The 12,086-nt window shown below is 44.5% G+C and overlaps 1 protein-coding gene across 5 annotated transcripts in view; it reads right to left on the minus strand.

Moving 5' to 3' along the window:
• FAM168A (family with sequence similarity 168 member A) overlaps positions 1-12,086 on the minus strand; it is a 203,049-nt gene that overhangs the window by 29,310 nt on the left and 161,653 nt on the right. The gene's annotated exons all lie outside the window — the stretch shown is intronic.

Raw genomic sequence — 12,086 nt, forward strand, 5'->3', positions numbered from 1 at the left:
CAGAATGCAGGAATGTTCACTGTGCTCTGAAGAAAACTACCAAGAAAATACACACACTGAATGCAGAACTCAGCTACAAAAAAACACCAGTGTTGCAGTATTTGAAAGGTTTTCCTTGGCTGCTTTCAGCCATCATAGCTTGATCATCGTACCACTTTTTGCGTTCTAACAGCAGAGCTCAGCACCCAGCCCAAGTCCTCGGTGCTCAGCACTTCCATTAACCAGAGCTTCTTGCTAAAGGGAAGGTAGAGACGTTGCATGAAAACATGCCAGCCCTTATATTCACTCATGGCTGCACAACTGCCATCCCTGGGAGGGACCCAATTACCTGCCAGGCCACCTGGAAGGAACACGCATGGCAGCTTGTACCCTTTGAAGCCGCATGAGGTTTTAATGGGCACTTTAGAAAAGGTTGCAGAGCATCTTCAATTTTCATCATCTTCACTCAGATCGGTCACAGGGAGTTCAGGGGAAATAATCTAAACAGTCAGCTACATGGAGGCTTGGAAATCACCGTACGCTGCAGACCCAAGTCCCTATGTGCACCCACACACAGTGCAGATGTCTTGCACCAAACTCTTACTTCATTAGAAGTTCTTGTCCTCTACAAAGACCACAGACGACAACCTCCACACCTTGGTCCCCTCCGTTTTTGCTTTTGTTTACTGCCCTACTTCCATTTCTTGGAAGTCTTCCTGACTGAAAACAGTAACACTCGAGTAACTCCATCCTTTCTTACGTGCTCCTGCATAAATCCCTCTGACAGACCAAATGGGACATGTTAATCTTCCTTTGCTGGCGGAGAGTTTGGCTTTGCTGTGCTTCACGGCCATGGCCACCGCCCCGGTTTATCTGTGCATCTCGTTGGCCATCGTCCCAGAGCAGAGCCAACCCAACGGCAGACAAAATGACCCTTGGAGAGTCTTTCTACGCCAAGCTCCACTGACGCTGTCTGCTGGTTGCCAGCAAAGGCTGGAAGAGGTAATTAGCAGTCGATTCACACCCCATCTTTTTTTTTTTTTTTTTTTTTGCTTTATTAAATAAAAGCAAGTGTGGGCCTTTCCTCTCCCTTTCCGAGCAGTAAGACAAACACATCGCAATCTCTTCCTCCTATGCCCCAAAGCTCACTGCTCTTTGACTACGTGCAGATTTCTAAAACCTGGCACCCATCACACAGCTGACTACTGCGGCAAAATTTTGAGGTTCATTTGAATAAATCTAATTCAACAATCATGACCACTGTACTGGAATAAATGACTGTATGTTCTACCCTCTCATTTTCATCAGTGATATATTTGGCTTCTAAATCAGGTTAATTAAAAATTGCTGTAGTTAATGTTGGATAAGCAGCAGTTTAACAGATTTTATTTTTTTTTTTAGGCTACACAAAACTATGTTGTCATCATACTCAGGAATATATACAGCCTTTTAGCAATCAAGAAGCTCCTCAGAAAGTTATTTGCAGATCCAGTGATTGCAAGCAGAACATTAATGATGAAGATCTTAAATCAGAAATATGCTTGCCTACTCTCTGCTTCATTAGAAGATAACAATTTCTTTTCCAGTATATTCATTGCTCCAAGGTCCTCCTATTGTCTGCTCAAGCTCAATGATCCCACTTTGCCTCCTGACCAATCTGGCTAGGGGTGTTAAACCAACTCCAGCTCACTTCTTCACCACACCAAGCATATTTTCCCTACAATTCTCTCAACCATGTTTCTACATGGGGTTTTACCTCCTCAGCACACAGTTTAGTAGCCGATGGCTGTGTGTGCGTGCCATGGTGTTGGGAAGTCCCTTGCTCATCAACTAAGGATAAGATCTAGATGATAGCCTTTTGGGGCACCAAGGGGTTCTTCTGGTCTTTGCTGCTGGTTAATCACCCCCCAAGTAAGTCCTGAATCCCATGAACTGCTGCAGTAGTCCTTAATAATAGTCCTTAAGTAATAGTTCTTAAATCAACAACCATGAAAAACATAGTCCTGTGTGGCTACATGCAGCAAAGGTTTAATCTGTGCCCTCTGAGATATCACCAGCAGACACACACTACCATACTCAGCAAAAAAACCTTCTCTTTTACTCGGACCAGAATTTTCAACATTAGGTTTACAGGCGAAAAACAAGCCTGAAATAAATCAAACCACTTTCAGACCACAGGAAAACTGTGGCTTTGGGTAAGCTTTTCCATGCAGCCCATTATTGAAAGACTTCACAGTTATTTCAGGCAGATGGAGACAACCATATATTTAGGTCTTCTTTCTCTTTTTTGGGGTTTAACTTATGCTTGGTAGGACTGCATCTTGCTTACTGTGGTATCTTTTGTTGTTCTGAAAGAAAGTTATGGCCATTTTCAGAATAATTTCATTTCAGATAAATACCGTTTCTATCAAGGAAGCTTTAATAGCTTCGGATGCGAAAAGATGCAGCCAGCCCTGCTCTACTCTATCTTCCACTCTGATCTCATAAACTTTGATAAGTGCTGACCTCCAGCAAGAAAACTTGTCCTTTCTGTTTCAAGGGGAAACAGAGATGGGAAAGGTGCAGGAAAATTAATGTGGTTTGCTCCTTTTTTGGACATACTAAAAGATAAGAAAGTAGCAGAATCTGGGGCAATTTGTGCCAGGGGAAACACGCTTGAAAATTCCCAGCACTCAAAACCCACTGGGTTTAAAAATACATGAGATGGTTTTATACCTTATTGGTTTTTGAGCCGTTAGGATTTATGTTTGTTGGCTCTTCTTCATCCCCCAAATGACCACAAACAAGCTTCCTCAGGAAAGCAAAAGCTGCAATCCCCATGATGGTCCCCGTGTCTTACATCCCCTAGGGTAGAAGACAAAGCCTGGATCTAACGACCAGGGATGAGCTCAGGAGAGGTGGCAGCACCAAAGCATCTGATGTCCTGCTCTGATTTTCCCCCTGGATACCCTAAGAGATCTCCAGTAAATCCCTGTCCCTCCTGCTGACCCTGCTCCCCTCCTACCACATCTGTCTTGCTTCTTCACCTTGAATCAAAAATAACAGCAAGTGGGCCAAACCCACTTGTTTTGTGTTGAGTGCTGCTAATCTTCATGGGCTTCCTGCTGGAGACATGAAAATGTCAGGGACAGAAAGAAAATATCCTTTACTTTCTACTTGAACAGATCTGCACATGATGGGACCCTGTCTCTGCTGGGGCTTGGGGCCTTATTACAGCAATGATACAGAAGGAAAGAAAAATGAGATGGAAACATATTGAACAAAATTTATCAGAGTCCTCACAGAAGAAATCAAAAGTTGTTTTCTTGCTTTATTTTAATTTAATATCATCTCCACAATCAATAGGAGTAGGAAAGCCAGTGTTCATTTAATGTTCTCCCCAAGGAAAATATACAGCACTCCAACTCGGAGAAGCACTAACTGAACTGCTTTAAAAATTACGACTCAATAACTGGCTGTGCAAAGTGAAGAGCACACAGGGCTGCATCAAGTAGGTATTTTAAAGCTGTCTTTAATTTTTCATGTATTTCTAAATGTTTCTATACCATTATTTCCAGCTCTGCTCACCCCTGTCCTCTTTGGTGCAATGCTGCTTTTGATTAATGGCTTTTAGGCTACGAGTCCCAGCTACCCACCCCCTCTTTTTAACATGCACACCTTTAGGAGATGCACTAGTAAAGGAGTTAATGAAATAATTTAAAAAAGAGTGGCATACAGAGCCTTCAAATGTGTTTAACCACCAGCTTTGTTTAGCTCAGGCTCCTTCGTGATTATACTCAGAACACCCATAATAAAGCAGTTAGCTTGTATTTCCAGCTATATATATTTTACTGCCTACATGGAAGACAGATGCGTGTGTAACTGTACACACAAGCTCACCGCAGACCGTTTCTGCACGAGACAAGAAATGGTTGGATGGGGCATTTAAGACAGCTCTTTCCATCCTGGCAGCCTTCTGGGTTAGCTTATTCCTGGTCTCGAGGTACCGAGCTCATACGTGGACGCTGTGGTTGTTCTGTACGTCAGTAGACAAAAAATGCTGAATTACTGGGGAGAAATGAGAGGGCAGGAGAAAAAAACACAGAGATGTCAGCAGGTAAAGGGCTGCCCTCAGAGGAAAGGTTAGCAGCAGGGTGGGGAGGATTAAAGAATTGAACAGGCAGCGATAGAGGGGAAGGGTATATTTGGGCTCATTCAAGGATTAGATTTGTTATATTCTCTTAATTCGCTTCAGCATCTGAAATTCAGGGTGCTCATACCCAGCCCCAGGTGCAAACCAGCTCCAGCTCATCCTTCCCACGAGCCACTGGAAAAAACCTTGTGACACCCTGTAGGCTGGCACCACCAGGCTCCATAGGACCATGCACGAGGGACAAAGTGACATTAAAACTCCATGACAAAGGCACCTGTGGCAAGTTTTAGAGGTGAAGTCCCAATTCAAAGGTCTCCTCATTTGTCTGCTTCCTCTAAAGTAAACTTCAGCATACACTGCCCATCCTCACTGTAAATGAGCAACCTGCACCCACAGAATCACAGAATGGTTTGGGTTGGAAAGGACCTTCAAAGATCATCTAGTCCAACCCCCTGCCATGGGCAGGGACTTCTTCAACGAGATCAGGTTGCTCAAAGCCCCATCCAACCTGGCCTTGAACATTTCCAGGGATGGGGCAGCCACAGCTTCTCTGGGCAACCTGTTCCAATGTCTCACCACCTTCATCATAAAGAATTTCTTCCTTACGTCCAATCTAAACCTACCCTCCTTCAGTTTAAAACCATTACTCCTTGTCCTGCAGGCCTTGGTAAAAAGCCTCTCTCCATCTTTCTTAGAGCCAGCTTTATATATTAAAAGGCTGCAACAAGGTCTCCCCAGAGCCTTCTCTTCTCCAGGCTGAACAACCCCAACTCTCTCAGGCTGTCCTCATAGCAGAGGTGTTCCAGCCCTCGGATCACTTCTGTGTCCCCCCCTCTGGACCCACTCCAACAGGTCCCTGTCTCTCCTGTGCTGAGGACCCCAGAGCTGGACGCAGAACTGCAGGTGGGGTCTCACCCGATGGGAGCAGAGGGGCAGAATCCCCTCCCTCGACCTGCTGGCCACGCTGCTGGTGATGCAGCCCAAAACACGGTTGGCTTTCTGGGCTGCGAGCGCACATTGCTGGGTCATGTCCAATTTTTCATCCGCCAGTATTCCCAGGTCCTTCTCCACAAGGCTGCTCTCCATCCCTTCATCCCCCAACCTGTATGGATACCGGGGATTGCCCCAACCCATGTGCAGGACCTTGCACTTGGCCTTGTTGAACTTCGTGAGGTTCACCTGGACCCACTCCTCAAGCCTGTCCAGGTCCCTCTAGATGGCATCACTTCCCTCTAGCCTATCACTCCAATCCAGATTTGAAAAAATGGAGTGAATTTACAAAAAGACAAAACTGCGGATGCATTATTATGATACTCTTTGACAGTAAAGAACCTCCTTAGGTTAACCAGCATCTTAGCCAGGCTGTGAGCCTGCCTCTGTAAGCTTTAGGTCTGGTTCTGGAGCTTCAGAGACACCAACATGTGGTACCAAGCAGAGATTAGGCCACATTTCCCCCCAGATTTCATTCATGTTTCTAATTGTGTCACCTACCGTGCATATTTCTTACACCCATCTCACACAGCCTTCTGAAGGCACACTATAAACCTTGATATATCGTAAGATTCATGCCCTCTTGTCCTCCTATTTCTGGATATGGGCTCTCCTCTGTGTACAAACATCACAAAAGCCATGTCCAAGAGACAGTGGGGCGCTCAGGAACCACTGTGGACTTCAGGGGACCTTCCCTGGGGCTCTGCCACTCACTTCTCCCCTCCAGCCCTGCTGAAATGGAGAAACAACCCCGTCGTCCACACACCCAAGGCACACAGATGTTAAAAAGTGGAGCAGACAGAGCACTTCAGAGTACTTAGAAAAGGAATCAATACGGTGATCTGAACCTGTCATGCTGAACTGGTCTGGTTATCCCATACCAAGGTCCTTCTCAAAAGGTGCTCGCTGGTTTTGAGCAGCCCAAACTCCACACGTTCACCCAGGGTTTGGCATCTGCCAGCAGCATCTACCATAATCCATCCACCCACAATTTCACACCACATATGGGTGAGCTTCCGGCTCCAGATCACTAGCAAAATTGTCAGGAGCATCTAAATAAGATACCAGTCAATGCAGCACTGAAAGTCCACAAGTGCTAGGTCTCTGCAGGACTTAGGTACTCCTGAAACTCTTGAAAAAGAACTTGCTTCTCTTTGGCTAGAGAAGATTCAAACCCCAGGTGGTTTGGTCCATACTTCAGATCTTCCACCAGTGATTAGGTAAATGAATTGTCACTTACAACACTGATTTCCAAAATGTGCCATTTAATTTTTCGAGAATAGTTTCTGTTGGCCATTATCTGATTAGGATTTAAATTGCTACCAGCAGCCTAAATTAATTTACAAGACAAAATATTCTCCTTAATTCTTTTTCCTAGCAAGTCTCGAGGAGTGATACAATCCTAATAGCAGCCATATCACAGGGATTTTTACAGGGACAGATAATAAAGTCCCTTATCTAACTGCAGGACAAGGCACTATAAAACCAACCACACTTCAGCTCGTTGAACCACTGCCACCAAGGACTCCAGCTCACCGTTGCTCAGACACTTGCTGCATTATCTCAAGAGCTCCTTAACTACCAACATTCAACGGACTAAAAAGCCGGGCAGCCACACAAAACTGTTCATATTGTGTCATTTGTTGCTCCAAGGTGGATAAATTCAAGGGACCATTTTACTAATTCTCCCCTTTTAAACCCCTAAACCACTGTATGCCAGTTTGCTTCTGCTGAGCGATAGCTATGAAGCTGCAACAGGTCAAGGAACATTTTGTCTTTATGATCACCTCTTCAGGTCAGCCCTATGAATCCAAAGTATTTTCACCTGCAAAATACTTTCACGTTATATTTTAAGCCCATCTACCATTTCTCATTCTTTATTGCCTAGACCTCAGAAACTCTTCAAAAATATTATTTATGAGTACCTTCTCAGGACAGAAATGTGACAAACTTCATGTCTTCAACTTCACACCACACTAAATCCATTCCCTCTAGACTGATTGGGAATTTATTCTTGCAAAAAGTCACATTCTGTGACATGAATGTGCAAATTTGGTACTTGAGGAATTACCCCAGAGCTGAGAAACTGAAGAGCAGACACCATATAGGCTTCCTGGAGTAGCTCCACCAAAGCCTCCACTAGCCAGACTTGCAGCAACGCTCTTGAACGTTGATTGCCGGTAGCAATGACACCAGAAAGAATGAGCCTAATTATCACTGGAGGGCACAGAGAAAATAGCTGAGAAAGACATCTGGGAACTAATTCTGCATTGGAAACCAAGCCTCCAGGGATGAAGAGCTACAGCATTTCGGAAATGACATGCAGCATAAATTTAAACAAACCTTGCTCTCCCATGGCATGAGCCTTTCTCCATCCAGAAGGCTACCTTTTCAGTCCACCTTGCTCCTCACACAGCCGCAGAGCTTGGGGCTTGGGCCATGAATCTCCTCCTGCCTTTTGGGGAGCTGTCCCCCAGGGAATATCCCTTGGTGTATGGGAGGTAGGGAGGGGACCTCTGAATGGCTTCTTACGGAGGGCATCTTATACAGCTTTCCTGTTCAATGGGAACTATTTAAAACATCACTTACTTATATCAAAGGTTAATTGCTCCAGATTTATCCCACGTAAATTAGGTGTGTAGCTGCCTTGATACAACACCGTAGCCTACCTGGTACACAGCAGGTATTCCTGCCACATCACTTCAGATGTTCACGGCCAGCCTGTTCATCCCCTTCCATAAGCCATGACCCAACGCTACCAGGCTGCTCTTTTTACGGGTCCAGCTGCCTTGGTGGGCACGGGGGCTGCACCAAGGTCAGCGGAGAGCAACGCTTCTAAGACCAAGCACCTGATTTACCAGCCAGGAGCCCTCTGTCACAAGTGACTTACAGACTAAGGGCCCTCAGGATGCTACAGGTACGAAGATTGTCAGTATGTTTTAAGATGTTACCGTCCTTCAGCTAGAACTCGGGTCAAACTCAGTCCTAAAACATCAAGACACATCTCATCCATTAGACTTCACTTACCCCCAGCTTAATTCGGCCTCGTGCATTTTAAAAGGCAAATCTATTCTACTGGAACTCCTTTTATAGCTCAAAATGTACATTCCCCAATTCACAGACTTTTCCAAATCAAATTTAAGTCTAGAAGCAGTCTCCAACTCAGGAGGACAGAGCTGAAACCCTCCTAAACTGATTTCTATTTTGTTTTATGCTTAACACTTTAAATTATATGAATCTGAGTAAATCCTGTTTTGCCAGCTCACAAATGCAACTACAGCAGGAAGGATGGCACAAGCTTTTCTTTCTTCCCTAATCAAGCAGAACCATTTAACAGTAGAATCCAGCACAGCGATTGCACGCACTTCCATGTCAAGCTCTGCCCAAACCTCTCCCGCGTGCTGCTCCTTTGCCATCACAAAGGATGAGCATCCAGATCTGCAAATGCACCTTGATGCTGCAGGGAGCCCAGAGGCTGGGCCAGGTTTCATTTTACACTAATCATCCCACATTACTGCTGGTATCCCATCACTCACTTGCCACCTTGCCATGAAACTATTCCAGCCCACTCATGCTAAATGGATGTAAAAATAGAGGAAAAGCTGAAAGCAAGGGTGGAACCGTTCTGCAGAGCAAGTTAATGGATGGTGGAGAATCCAGCATTTCTGAAGTCTCTGAGGATAATAAATACATTCATTCCCATGAAAAAGTGCCACCCCCTTATTACTGTTTCAAGCCTCATCAGCCCAAGAGTAGAGCAGTCAAATGAACATGTATTCAGCAGACAGAGCAACTGTTTTAAAAAAAGATTTGCTCTAGCATTTGACAACCTGCTTGCTTTCCTGGAGACCTTTTACAGTTGGTTCTTTTTTCACCCGAAAGTTCCTTTTCTTTATATAAGCAGCAACTTATTTTTTGCCCGTTACCTCTGGCCATGCAAAACCAGTCTTCATGTGGACTGTAAAGGTACCCACAGCTTTGCTGGTGCTGTTGTTTCCCATTTTTAAACCTGATGTCCATACAGACCAGCAGCTGCTGATGCTGAGTTGCCTTCAGCGTGCCAGGGAATTAAGAGACTTTACAAGACCAAAAAGATATTAAGAAAATGACAGAAGCACTGTTTTCTGCATACGTTGCCTTCATTTTCTCTTGCTCAGAGAAAACTTGCTTTCAGACCATTTTTTAAGGTTCAGTATGGTTGCAAGCTGTTGGCCCAAAGAGGTGATTCCCATTTCCATTCTTATTTCAGTTCCATCTCAGTTTTACTTCCCACCTACATCCAAAAGAAACCTCCCAGGCCTTACGGTAGCTTTCTGGGTTCAGGATGCATTTGTATGAGCAAAACTCATCTTGAAAACTAGGAGCAACTGTCCAAAAATATTAGGGAGATAGTTTGATTATTTAAGGCACATACTATAAATAAACCATAGTGACAGAACTTGACAGACTGTCAATCAATATAACTTCTGGGCAAGAGACATGTGTCATATCCTTTCCCATGTTGAGACAAGTCTCTATGGGAAAGAAGTTCTAGAAAACTGTTTAAGTCACGCAATATTAATGCTCCCTGCAATTATTTACTTCATTCTATATTTGACTAATCCAAAGCAAGATATGAACAGCCTCTAATGGTAAAATAAAATTGTTTGTTGCTCCAAAGAAAGCATAAGCCCGAGATAAAGAAGCCATTACAGTTTTTCTTAAACACTGAACTGTGGCCCCACCTTATCCGATAATGTTCCCCAGAGAAATATTTAGCTGGAAGGATTAAAATAAATTATGATAGCAGAAGACTGCTAAACTTGAAGCAGACCAAGTAGTATTCCTCCTATTCTCCCTAAGATAAGCCCTGAAGAATAATGATTTTCATTCTTCCTCAAAGGAATCCCAGTTGTGGAGAGAACCAGCTTGCCATCAGTCTGCAGCTAAAGCCAGACATCCACATCAACGCTGGGTAAGCACTAATATGCCTGCCCAGAGCCAAGTAGAAAAGACTTATGACGCCAGGGTTGCTGGGAGAGGACAGATCTTTTATTAGAGAAGCTGACATAACTGCAAAAAAAGGGAAATTTTTTCAGGCACAAAAGTCCATCTGCAGCTCTCTCTCAGGAGAACTTGTCACCATTTAGTTCCTTGCACAGAAGACCAGGCAGTGTGGGAAAAGCGAGTTTCAGAAGTAAATACTGTGCTGTGCTTTAGCCCTGACGGGCTCTGGATGTAAGCAAGAGGACAGACCATGCTGCCAGAACAGCAGGAGCTGTACCGTATCGTCACATAATCAAGCACGCCCTTGCAGAGGATGGTACTGGGGAAGAGCAAGAGGTAAACATACCAAGGAAAGGCCCATTGCTGGAGAGCAAGCTGAATTGAGAAGGTTATTATTTATCAATAAGCTGAGCTGAGCACAAACACTGGGAGATACTGCTTGGTCACTAATAATTTGTTCAAATGACAACCGTTGCTGAGGTTACAGCTGGGCTTCAGGAAGGGCCTCATCAACTTAATGAAGGACATTAACCTACCAGCAGCTGATGACTGTATCGCTGTCCTAGACCTGCTTGTAAACCTTTCCTCTTCTGAATCACCTACCAGAGGATTAACACAAGGCATGAGTGTGCGTTGTCAAGACCTGAATAGCTTTGGTAGGATCATCCCTGGTCCTTGTGGAGATCCCGCAGCAGTGATGTGATGGACAAAACCGACTTTCCCTCTTGAGAAGCTGTGCATAAATTCAATTTAAAATGTAATGCCTGTTTCCTCCCCAGGAAAATTATCTCAGGAAACAGTGTTTCTCTACCTCAGGCAAACAAAACTGTTCCTAAATTCTTCCATAAGGACACATAAAAGATGGCTGTCAGGCCCTCAGATTAGTTGTAGGGACAGGGCATGGACCAAGAATGAAAAAGTCAAGGACTCTGCAAAACCTCTTTCCTAAAGCAGAGCCGGTAGCACTGGGTTGTGCTGTAGGCTGCACAAGAGTCAGCCACAAAGAGATGAACCACCTGGCACAGTCAAGGTAGAAGAAATACTGATACTGCCATCGGCCAGGTCGTGCCAAACCCCTTCCCTGCAGAACTGCTCTCTTGGGATGCAATCGGTAATAGATGCTCTGCTGAAGAAGAGGATGCTACTGGTAAAAGTGTCACCGTTTAGTAGCCAAGGTGAGAAGCATAAAGCCAAATTGCAGGTGTGTAAAAGGCAAACAGCAGCTTTTTATAGCTATGAACATTAAGACTCACAGAAATGAAGAAAATTTCTGCACAGAGAACACCAGAACTTGGATGAGGACCCGAGATCCCAGACTGATGGTGTACCTGATGCCCAGCACTTCTTAACCTCTCAGCCAAGCTAGCATGAAAAGCCGAAGTAGGGCAGAGCAGACCCCATCCCAAGTCTCTTACCATGATGAGGCACAACAAATTCTTACTCAACTGACATGAGGTGTGGGCGATAGAGATTGGGACAACACATACCAGCAGCTGTATTGGATCAAACTAAAGGTCTGTCTAGTCCAGTGCCCTGCCTCTGACAGGGGCCAAAACCACTCCTAGGATGTCTGAGGAAGAGAGTAGGAAAAATAAATGCTTATGAATTCCCTCCAATACACTCCCAGCCTACAGCTGTTTATAGCTGGGGGAGTTCCTGTGCTAGATACTATTTTCACCACATTTATTATTTCTTATTTCTCTCTTAGTGGGTTTCTTTTCCATGGTCTTGTCAAGTTTTCCGTTTCAGCCTTGGATCTCCACAGCCCAAACACTTGTTGAAGAAACTTCATCTTTGGTTTGTTGCAAACATTTATTTAACTTTCCTTCATTTGATGACTCCTAGTTTTTGTACTACAGAAATGGAGAATGACTTATTTTTAGGGACCGTGTCACCCATGGCTCTATTGACCTCTCTCATATTCCCCTTGGTTGTGTCTTTCTTAGGCTGAAGCTTTCCAGGTTACTCAGTTGCTCCCCTTATGGAAGCCTTTCCAGAC

Source organism: Buteo buteo, chromosome 18 (genome assembly GCF_964188355.1).
Source record: "Buteo buteo chromosome 18, bButBut1.hap1.1, whole genome shotgun sequence".
In the NCBI taxonomy this organism is placed as follows: Eukaryota; Metazoa; Chordata; class Aves; order Accipitriformes; family Accipitridae; genus Buteo; species Buteo buteo.